Source organism: Sapajus apella, unplaced genomic scaffold, assembly GCF_009761245.1.
Source record: "Sapajus apella isolate SASKATOON/1434 unplaced genomic scaffold, GSC_monkey_1.0 scaffold108, whole genome shotgun sequence".
NCBI lineage: Eukaryota > Metazoa > Chordata > Mammalia > Primates > Cebidae > Sapajus > Sapajus apella.
Window position 1 is genome coordinate 2,084,752 of NW_022437048.1, and position 11,175 is coordinate 2,095,926.

General features: G+C 34.0%; 1 long non-coding RNA gene across 1 annotated transcript in view; it reads right to left on the reverse strand.

Annotated features, from left to right (window-relative positions):
• LOC116537224 overlaps positions 1-10,933 on the reverse strand; it is a 16,021-nt gene extending 5,088 nt beyond the window's left edge. The window contains exons 1-2 of the long non-coding RNA XR_004263028.1: positions 10,860-10,933; positions 4,051-4,056 (exon numbers count right to left, since the gene is read on the reverse strand). This is a non-coding gene — a long non-coding RNA (uncharacterized LOC116537224). The remainder of the gene's footprint in view (positions 1-4,050; positions 4,057-10,859) is intronic.
• Between the last annotated feature and the right edge of the window lie 242 nt (positions 10,934-11,175).

Genomic DNA, 11,175 nt, shown 5'->3' on the forward strand with positions numbered 1-11,175 from the left:
GGAAGGAAGGAAGGAAGGAAGGAAGGAAGGAAGGAAGGAAGGAAGGAGAAAGAAAGAGAAAGAAAGAAATGAAGAAAAAGAATTAAACTCATAGAAGTAGAGAGCAGAATTGTGGACATTAAAGGCTGGAAAGTTTTGGGGAAAAGGGAGGATGGGGAGAAATTGGCTAACATATATAAAATTTTAACTGATAGAAGAAATTAGTTCTGGTTTCTGTAGCATTGTGAGGTGAATACGATTAACTATAATTTATTGTATAGCTTCAAAAAGCTGGAAAAGAGGGTTCGAATGTTCACCACACAAAGAAATGATAAATTTTTGCAGTGATGGATATGCTAATTATGTTGATTTGATCATTACTCATTGTGTACACATATCAAAATACCATTCTATATCCCATAAATATGTACAATGAAACATTTTAACCACAGCATTCTATTTTTTTGTTCACAGCTGATTAATTATTAGTGAGAAATTATATTGGGGAATCTGCATAACACAAAAAGCTACTTATTAGCATTCATTTTCCCCTCAGTAAATAAATCTATCAGACTATTCACCTTCAAAGTCTGTAACCCTGGCAGGAGAAAAATCACCTAATTTCAAATTAAGTTTAACCTTTCACAACATTAATTATTTATGCAACAATTTCCTTTCTGAGTATTCAAGTACAGTATTACTCACACGCTTTGACTTTTGTGACAATGAATAATTACAAAACAGGGGCTGAAGGAATGGAAATTTGGCAGTTGAATTGGTTTTAGGGAATCTCTATTTTAATTCCTTTAACTAGATAACACTGAAAAAAAAAATCATGTTTTCAGCATTAGAAATTTCTAATTAAATGAAGGTTTTGTATAAAAATTATGATAATGTAAATGATAATATATAGAATGTTAATTTGTATTTAATAGATTTTTACCCATGGGGTAATCAAATTAAAATAATAAAGTATAAAGCTTATATTTGAAGAAAAACTTCATAGCTTTTAAGATGTAAACTATTATTGACATTTTTTCTCAGAAAATTAGTAGTTCTGAATTTACTGAAGCTAATTCTCTTATTGTCTCTGAACCACTTCAGTGAAAAGATAGAGGCATGGTAATTTGCTGTCTACATTAAAAAAGTCTGTATTTCCACTAATTCCCATCCCAGGGGCTCATCCCCAGAGATTATGAATAGATTAGTTTGGGGACAGAATCAGGCATTGGTACATCATCAACACTCCCAGATGACTATAATGTCAATCAGGAGAAAAAAAAAAAAAAAACCTTTAATTTTCTTTAAGGCAGGCTTCTAAACCTTGTTGAACTTTGAAATTATCTGGGAAGCTTTAAAAAAATACAGCTGGCTGGGTCCCACCTCCAGATAGTCCAATTTAATTGTTCCGGGCTGTGGCCTGAGCATCAGGGTTGTTATAGCTCCCCCAGAAACTCCATAGGCTGAAATGGTTACCCACATCAGTTAACAGCAAATTCTAGCATGCTCTTGATGTGCAGCATCAAGGTATGTGTCACTTGTTATAACCTGCTGTTGCTACTACCTACAGACTTTGCTGTTCAATCTTTTTGACATGACTTTGTACTCTGTCTTATCTTCACAACTTATTTATCACTTCTCAAGTGTGATTCACATTCTCCCTTTAATCTTTGCGAAATACTCTTGTTCTTTTGAACTAGCCTGGGTCCCCCTTTCACGTGACACTTGCCTCCCATATGGCTGCATAGGTAGTATGCACTACAATCAGATTCTTAAGGTTCCTCTAAATATCATAGGAAAAAAATAACTGAGATTTGTAAATCATAACAAGAAAGAAAACCTCAATATGGCAGGCTTAGGACAAAGACATTATAATTTAGGCTTAATAACCCCTCAAATAACTTGGGTTCCTAAGAACCCCTGAGCTGACATGAACTTCTAAATGAAAAGTCTTTCCTTAATTATTACTTAAAATTAGATAAATATATACATGCATTCCAGTAGACAAAATTCTTCATCTCTCAGTTCTGTAGCCTCTGTCCTATAGAGAAATATCACTTTTTAATCTTTCTATCAACTCTGGAATCCACACGTGACATTCTGTTTCCTTTATGCAGATATAGATTATAGATTTAACCAACTAGCTGAAACAACCCGGTTGTATTTCAGTTTTAGTTTACTTAAGCAATACATTACTAAGTTGTTTTTACTATTGTTTTCAACTTTTTGTCTGGTTACACTATGTAGTTACAGTTGAGAGTACTGAAATTTACTTTCATTAAAGCTTCAAAATCTAATTTCTGAAATACACCGTAGAATAGCAAACTCACAATCAAACTGCAAGGGGGTCATTCAACAATGAAATACTCATTATGTAAGCTTTGTAGGTTTATGCTGAATATGAAATTCTTTGAAATACTGAATTACACAGCTCTAGATTATAGAGTCTCTTTCTATTTCTTTCAATGAATGTGAAATTATTGACTCCACCTGGAGTCCTAAGCAGATGAGGAAGTAATTCAGTCTTTGCAGTGGAAAGCTATTAGTAAGGTGGTATTTGCTATTTTGTGAAAAATAAAAATAATAAATCTTTGCTTTTTTATTGTACAGAAAGAGAGAGTACATGTATATAATTTTATACATAAGACTATACGCTAAAGAGGGACTTCTGGGCTATTTATATGTTTGATATTACCCATTAATGATCAAATAAAAATGTAGCAGCTGTTTGATAATCCTTTTAAAAAACCCATTATTACTAAAATGACAGCCTTTCAATATACAACGGGAGCAACGTATTAAGCTGTGTTAAAATTAGTATTACAATTTTTCTAGAAAATTGCAATGGTGTAATATCTTTTTGGCATAATAATCATGCTCTTTCTTTGCATAAAGTTTTCAAATATTTTAATTCCAGTTTCCAATAATTTTAATTTGAAGTAAAGAAAAAACTCATGTAGCCAATTTTGTAAATAATTTGGTAGCTAACAAAAAAAATGGATAATAAAACTGCACATTGTATTAGGAGGCATTCATATAGTACCTATTATTGTACAATTGTATAATAATTAATACAGCTAGACACCTTTGAAGTATTTTTAAGGAAAGTAAGGAACATAGCTTTAGAAAGTGGTATGCTGGTATATGAATAACAATGGCTCTCAAAAGGACTACATATATACGCACATACATTTATGTTTACTAAAAATGTTATAGATAAAAATGTTATAGATAAAAATGTTGTGTGACACACTATACAAGTATTAAAATATCCACTATCGTTTATTATTAATTTTATATAGACAATTGGTTCCAACAATATGCTTATGTTGATATTTTGCTGAACTCTTATATCCATTAGCAAGTCTAGCTGCAGGTGATAAATAAATGTAGATCTGACATAAATATTGGCAGATATTTCTGTTTACCTTCATGAGCAAGATGCAAGTAAAACAGAGAAGACATATGTTGGAACTTCACTCTTTCATCAGTCATGTTAGACCGATTTTTTGCTGAACTATCAAATAATGAAAGAATAATTTTTAATTCCTTCATGCTTTTCATAAAGTAATGGCTGATGACACTACAAACTTTTAAATTTCAGCTTCATTACTGACATGTTTCTATTGTTTTCTTCAGCCCAGACAAGGGTTTTGCAAACCTCTCAAAGAACCATATGGTATATACTTTAGGCTTGTTAGCCATATGGTCTTTATTGCAGCTATTCCACTCTGCTGTTAGAGTGTGAAGAGTTCCAGTAACACTTTATTAAAATAGGCAGTTGACCCACAGGTGGTAGCCTACTGACTCCTGATTTAGACAATGAATTAAAAAATAAATAAACCAAGTCTGATGTGTAGAATTCGCTGATTGCTGTGGTGTAAATACTTCTACCATGGTCGACTTCAAGCTACCAAGGTAATTTCATTGAAAGTTACTGTGTGAAGGGATGCTCAATAGTAGAATGTCATACAGTATTTTAAACATACAGATATGATAGATATTATTATCCTCACATAGAGAATGGTAACATGCAATGACAATTAGGAAATAAGATTTAGTTTTTATTACTTGTATCTTTAATATAATTTAATTGTATATTATATATATGCATAGGTGTGTGCATATATATGTGTATAGGTTATAATGGTTGTATTGACAACCAGCTTACAAAACCCAAATTTAACAATCTGCTCTGAGAGTTGACACAAGCCTGCTTCAGCAAACCAATGGTTATAGACTTTATAATGATTTAAAAAACAAGAATTTATTTCAATCTCTATAAATAATTAAAAATATTCCATAGATATTTTTCTTAAAAATTTTGACAGGGGATCTTTACACTAGTCAGTCTTTAACAGCTTTTATGTGAAGAAATAATATTAGCGTTTAGTTAGTTGTACCAATAGTATCACTAGATATAGACTTTTCTGAAGACAATCAAAAAACGTATACATACAAATAGAGTGAAACATTAAAAATCATATATCAGTTATAACCTATACATACATCCAAGTGGAAGTGGAACTGTAATAAAAGAGCAATTATCATAGATAAATTTTCTTATGAGCTCGATTTTCATTTTCAATGTGATAAAATAATAGGTCTTTCACATTTGACACTTCTCCCTTTCATTAAGTAAAAATTATGAGCCTTGTCATTTGCCTTCCTCATGAGAATATCAGAAGGATACATGGAGTAATATCCAGGCAGCATGCATAGCTATTTAGTGAAAAGGCATTTTGCTAAAAACAAAGAGATTTGCAACTCCATGCACAGTATGACCTAGTGTTACAGTTAAATTGTGGAACTGAATAGGCAAGTTGGTTTATTGTGAACACACAGCAGGTGTGTCAGATCCTTCCCTATGCTGGCAATTCCAATAATTCTGCCCTAGCCTCTTAATCGTTTCTTTTCGTGTACCACTGTATGGTGACAGTAAGCATGGCTTGACAGAGGGTCCAGCAGGGAAGTTCCATGATCTTTGACTTCTATATGCTAAACTTTGCCTTAGATAATCCTTCATGGACTGACCTTTTAGATTAACTGCTGTAACTTTGGTTTTACAGTGCAAATATAAATGTGCTTCAGCTAACAATAGTCTGAGGTAGGATAATATTCAGTCCACATATGTGGGGAAATAAAAGGATAAACACAATATCTTATGTTTGCTAGCTGAAAAAGAAAAACTACAGGCCAATATGAGTGTCTGTAAAATGATCTTTAACTTATTCGAAAATAAATACATAAAAATCAATAAGGCAAAGATTTTCAATTTTCAAAGATGTTTAATTTTAATATAGAGAAGCCTTTACTAAGGGGGAAAAAAGAGTATTTAGCTTCTAAATAGCTTTGAATGCACTTCTATATTTAGTGATTTAGGGGGGCTTTCCTCAGTTCTAAATTCGTAAGTATCCTAGTAGAAAATAAAAGGGGAAAAGCTGAGACCCTAGAATGGTTTATATGAGAACTCCAAGTAGGAAATGTACATGAAGTAAACATTTTATTAACATTTTTTTAAAATTATTTAAGCCCCTTCTATAGAAAAACCTATAATATGTCAAATATGTAGATTTCCTATTTCAACATCACCATCCCAAGAAGTAAATTATTGTTTGAAGTAAAGTTAATAAATTAATATTATAATTAAAGTTATTCCATATATTAAAACAATTAAAAGTTCACAACATACTAGGGCAGTTAAAGTTGAGAAAATTGTTTTCAAAAATCCACCAAGGAGTCTGCATAAATCCAATCTAATGTGATCAGCTAGCTAGCTTGACACAAGGTTAACTTTTTCATTATTTTACAAAAAAGCAAATATAAATTTTGAGGCCCTTTAATATCTATGCCAATTGGCAGATACTTGCGAGAAATTGCTGTCATAGTTTTGTTGTTTTTAAAGCAGCAATAGCTGTGATAGTGAAACATCCTTTTTTAATGAAGGCCTAGAATAATTTTGTGAGCTGCCTTTCTGTCACCTAGATAGGAGAAGGTAGTTCTGAGAAGCATAAATAATAAATATAATATGACATTATATATATGTATATAATATGACATATTTTAGTCATTTTTAGTGAGGGTAAATATATGTAACCTATTTATCCTTAATAACAAAACAAAACTTCTTAATCATGTTATTGTTTGAAATAAGGTTTTACACTTTCATAGAACTTTAACACGATTTGCATTTAAAAATTTTTATTGTTCTTGTATAAAATACAAGTATTATGGCACTTCACTTTTATTGTTCAAATTAAAAATGCTTTTAGCTCTGGATGGACTTCCTTCTTAGGTTTTTATGAAGAAGACTCCTAGTTTAAGTGAATGGATATTGTAGGAAGCAACCTGCCATCCCTCTAACTTGGATCTGTTTTTATACCATTGTCTGGGGAAAAATAATGTTGGATCAGTTGCATATGTGCCAGATGTTCTCAAAGTTATTATTTTCAGGTAGAATCAAAACATGGAAGAACTGGGGCTACTATATGTTTAAATCAGACAATATGCTCTTTATTCAACCTGGATAATCTTAATTAAGATATCTGGGATAATTTTATAAAACATCAAGTATGTTTCTCTAGGAGAGATTTTGTGTTTGTGTATGTATTGTATATATCTGAAATAATGAGTGCAGAGCTTTATATAATATTATTTCATGTAATGAGGTAATATAATTTATTTGTATTGCAATTTTGAATGCATATCAATTCTGTCTGTTATCATTGCTTTAATACTTTAAATTTCAAATTATCTTTGTAAAGCAAATTATCTGCTAGACAGTATTATATGGCATCTCTCAATACAACTGAATAGGACTATATTGAGAATGAGGCCCAACTAAGTAGATATACGTAGTCTTTCTTTCCATCCATGTACACATATTCTAGTAAACTCTCAAATACATATAGGGTAATTATAAAAGTGATGATGAATAACTAAAGTTTTTTCAGTCCAATTTCAACATTTTTATCTGCTTGCTCCCAATCTTACTGAATATTTTCACCTGAATATTTTCTTTCTATATTAATAAAAATACCAGTTTCAAATCTTTATTTCTGGTCAACTGAAGCAAACTCTCTGATGAAGCATAGACATATGCGTTTTAAAAATCTTTACAGATAATATATGATTGATATTTTAAAACCATTTGGAGGCAGAATCAGATGATGGACTAGAAGGCTTCACTGTTTATTACCCTGATAAAGCCACCAATTTAACAACTATCTGCATGGAAAACCATCTTTATGACAACCAAAAATCAGGTGTGCACTCAGTAACTGATCTTAACTTAATATCACTGAAAAAGGCACTAAAGAGATAGAAAAAAGCAGTACTCACTAGCCAACACCACCCCTCCCTGACCACATGGCAATAGTGGTAAGTTGTGGACAGCATATCTGGGTGCATGGGGAGGGAGAGCACAGCAATTATGAGGCATTGAACTCAGTGTGCTGCTGTTAGAACAGAAAGAAAGAAACAGATCAAAATCACCTGATGTCACCTTACAAAGGGAGCATTTAAACCAGCCATAGCCAGCGAGGAATTGCCAATCCCATTGATTGGAACACGAATCCTTAAAAACTTCATAAATGAGGGCTACAGTGCTCTCAGTCTTCAAGTCAACTTGAAGTTAATCAGATCGTTAGGAATGCAACTCTTAGGTGAGTCCTGATGCTAAACCAGGCCCAGAAAGGGAACTGAGGGAAAAAGTGACATACTAAGACACTAGCAAGAGCAGCCAAATGAGTGCTGTTATTACTCCTCCCTTAACCCTGGGATGCACAGTTCCTGGCTCCAAAACAGAACATTTCCTTCTGTTTTAGGAGAGGACAGGGAAGAGTGTGGAGGACTTTGTCTTGTATCTAGGATACCAGCTCAGCCACAGCAGGATAGGGAACTAGTCGGAATTATGAGGCCCCTCAGGCCTTAGCCCTCAGATGACATTTTTAGATATACTTTGAGCCAGAGAAACCCACTACCTTGAAAGAAATACCCAGTCTTGGCAGCATCCATCACCTGCTAATTGAATATTCCTTAGGCCCTGAATAACCAATAGCAATACATTGGTATTACATCAACAGCCTTGGGTGAGCCTCTGAGACTTACCAGTTTCAGGTGAGACTCAGCACATTCCCAGCTGTGTTGTCTATCAGGCAATACTCCTTCTGCTTGAGAAACACAGAGGGAAAAGTACAAAGGACTTTGTCTTGCACCTTAGGTACCCGCATGGCCATGGGAGGGGAGGGGAGGTTGAGCATCAAGTGGGCTCTTTGGTCCTAGATTCCAGGACTTGACTGTTGAATGGCACTTATAAACCTTCCCTGGACCAAAGGGAAGCCCACTGCCCTGAAGGGTGAGTCCCAGGTCAGGTAGCATTCACCACAATCTGACTTAAGTGACCTTGAACCTTAGGGAATGTTGGCAGAAATGTGATAATATTCCTCGAGGTCTGTGGTGGAAGGGGAGGCTTCTTGGCCTTGGGAAAGGGGCAGGACAATCTGTGTCTTGTGGTTTGAGGGTCAGCTCAGTCACAATAGAGTAGCTCACTTGGTACACTTCTAGGGATTTTTACTCTATGCCCTGAATTCCAGATGGCACTTATGAACCCACTGTGGTCTGGGGATCCTCACTGCTTTAAAGGAACGATACTGGTAAGGCTGGATTTGCCATCTACAGATTGTAGAGACATAGGCAGTAGCCAGGAAGTAGTTTACAGTAAACATTAGATGAGACTCAGTGCTATTGTATCTTTAGGTTTGACCCAGTACAGTCATAGCAGTGGTTGCCACTGCTTGTGTCACTACACCCCAGGAACAGAAAGGTAGACACTGTATGTTTGAGGGGAAAAAAGGGAGAAAAATAAAAATCTCTGCCTAGTAATCCAAAGAATTCTCCCTGATCTTGTCTAAGATCACCAAGAGGATACCTCTATGACTCTGCAAGAACCACAGCATTACTGGGCTTGGGGTACTTCCTGTAGCAGATGAAATTTTAATCACAATACCTAGGTCCTTTAAAATATCTGGAAAGTCTTCCCAAGAAGAATGGCTACAAATAATTCCAGACAATGAAGAGTACAATATATACCTATCTCTTTAACTCTCAGACATCAAACAACATCTACTCTCATCGATACCATTTAGGAAGGCATGACCTCAGTAAATGAACTAAATTAGCCACCAGGAACTAATCCTAGAGAAACAGAAATACGTGACGTTTCAGATGGAGAATTTACAATAACCATGTTTAGGAAACTGAAAGAAATTTAGGATAATACAGAGAAGGAATTCAGAATTCTATCAGACAAATTTAAAAACAGATTGAAATAATTAAATATCAAGCAGAAATTCTGGAGCTGAGAAATGCAATTGACATACTGAAGAATGCATCAGAGTCCTTTAATAGCAGAATAGATCAAGCAGAAGAAAAAATTAATGAGCTTGAAGACGGGCTAATTAAAAATATATACTCAGAGGAGATGAAAGAATAAAAGAATAAAAACAGTGAAGCATGCCTATAGGATCTAGAAAATAGCCTCAAAAGGGCTAATTTAAGAGTCATTGGCCTTCAAGAATAGGTAGAGAAAGAGATAGGGGTAGAAAGTTTATTCAAAGGAATAATAACAAATAACTTTCCAAACCTAAAGTAAGATACCAATATCCAAGTAGAGAAGGCAACCGAACATGAAGTATATTTAATCCAAAGAAGAATACTTCAAGGCATTTAATAATTAAACTCCCAAAGGTCAAAGATAAAGAAAGAATTCTAAAAGTAGCAATAGAATATAAACAAATAACATAAAATAGGGCTCCAAGATATCTGGCAGTGGACCCTTCAGTGGAAACCTTACAGGCCGACAGAGAGTCTAATGACATTTTTAAAGTGCTGAAGGAAAAAAATATATATATACTAGAATAGTATGTCTGACAAAAATAGCCTTCAAAAATGAAGACAAAATAAAGACTTTCTCAAAAGAACAAAAGCTGAGATTGCAATAGAAGCAATAAATATAGAAAGATTGCTACCAGCTTATACAAAAACACACTTCAATGGACAAACCAGTGTCACTGTGAATCAAGAACAAACAAGCCCACAAAATAACCATCAAACAATACAAAGGTAGTATCATATCCATGCATATTAATAATAGCCTTGAGTGTAAATGGGCTAAATTCCCCCACTTGAAAGGCACAGTGTGGCAAGCTAGGTAAAAAGGCAAGACCGAATGATATGCTGTCTTCAAGAGACCCATCTTACATATAAAAACACCCATGGACTCAAAATAAAGGGACTCAAAATAAAAAAAAATCTACCAAGCAAATGGCAAACAGAAAAAAGAAGGAATTGTAGTCCTAATTTCAGACAAAAGAGACTGAAAACAAAGAACAAACAGGACAAAATAGGGCATTATATATGATAAAGAGTTAAATTCAACAAGAAGATTGGACTATCCCAAATAAATATGCACCAAACACAGGAGCACCCAGGTTCAGAAAGTAAGTTCTTAGAGACCTACAAAAAGACACAGAATCACAAACAATAATAGTGGGAGACTTTGACACTCCACTGATAGTCTTAGATAGATCATTGAGGCAGAAAATGTACAAAGATATTCAGGAGATAAATTCATAATTGGACCAAATTGATATGATATATCTCTACAGAATTCTCTATCCAAAACAACAGTATATATATTTTTCTTATTGCCACATGGCACATTCTTTAAAACTGATCACAAAATTGGACATAAAATAATCCTCAACAAATGCAAAAGAGTGGAAATTATACAAAGCACACTCTCAGACCATGCTTTAATAAAAATAGAAGTCAAGACTGAGAAAATTGGAGGCACCACATTACCCAACTTCAAACTGTACTTCAAGGCTTCAGTACTGAAAATGGCATAGTACTTGTATAAAATCAGACACACAGACCAGTGGAACAGAATAGAAAGCCCAAAATAAGTTTGCACCTAAGATCAGCTGATTTTTTATGAAGCTGACAAAAGCAAACAATGAGGAAAAGACTCTCTATTCAATATGTTGTTCTGGAATAACTGACTAGCTAAATGCAGAAGATTTGAAGTTGAATCTACAGCAATCAACTCAAGATGGATTAAAGACTTAAAGGTAAAACCCAAAACTATAAAAACCTTAAAGATAAGCTAGGCAATATCATCCTGGACATAGGAAT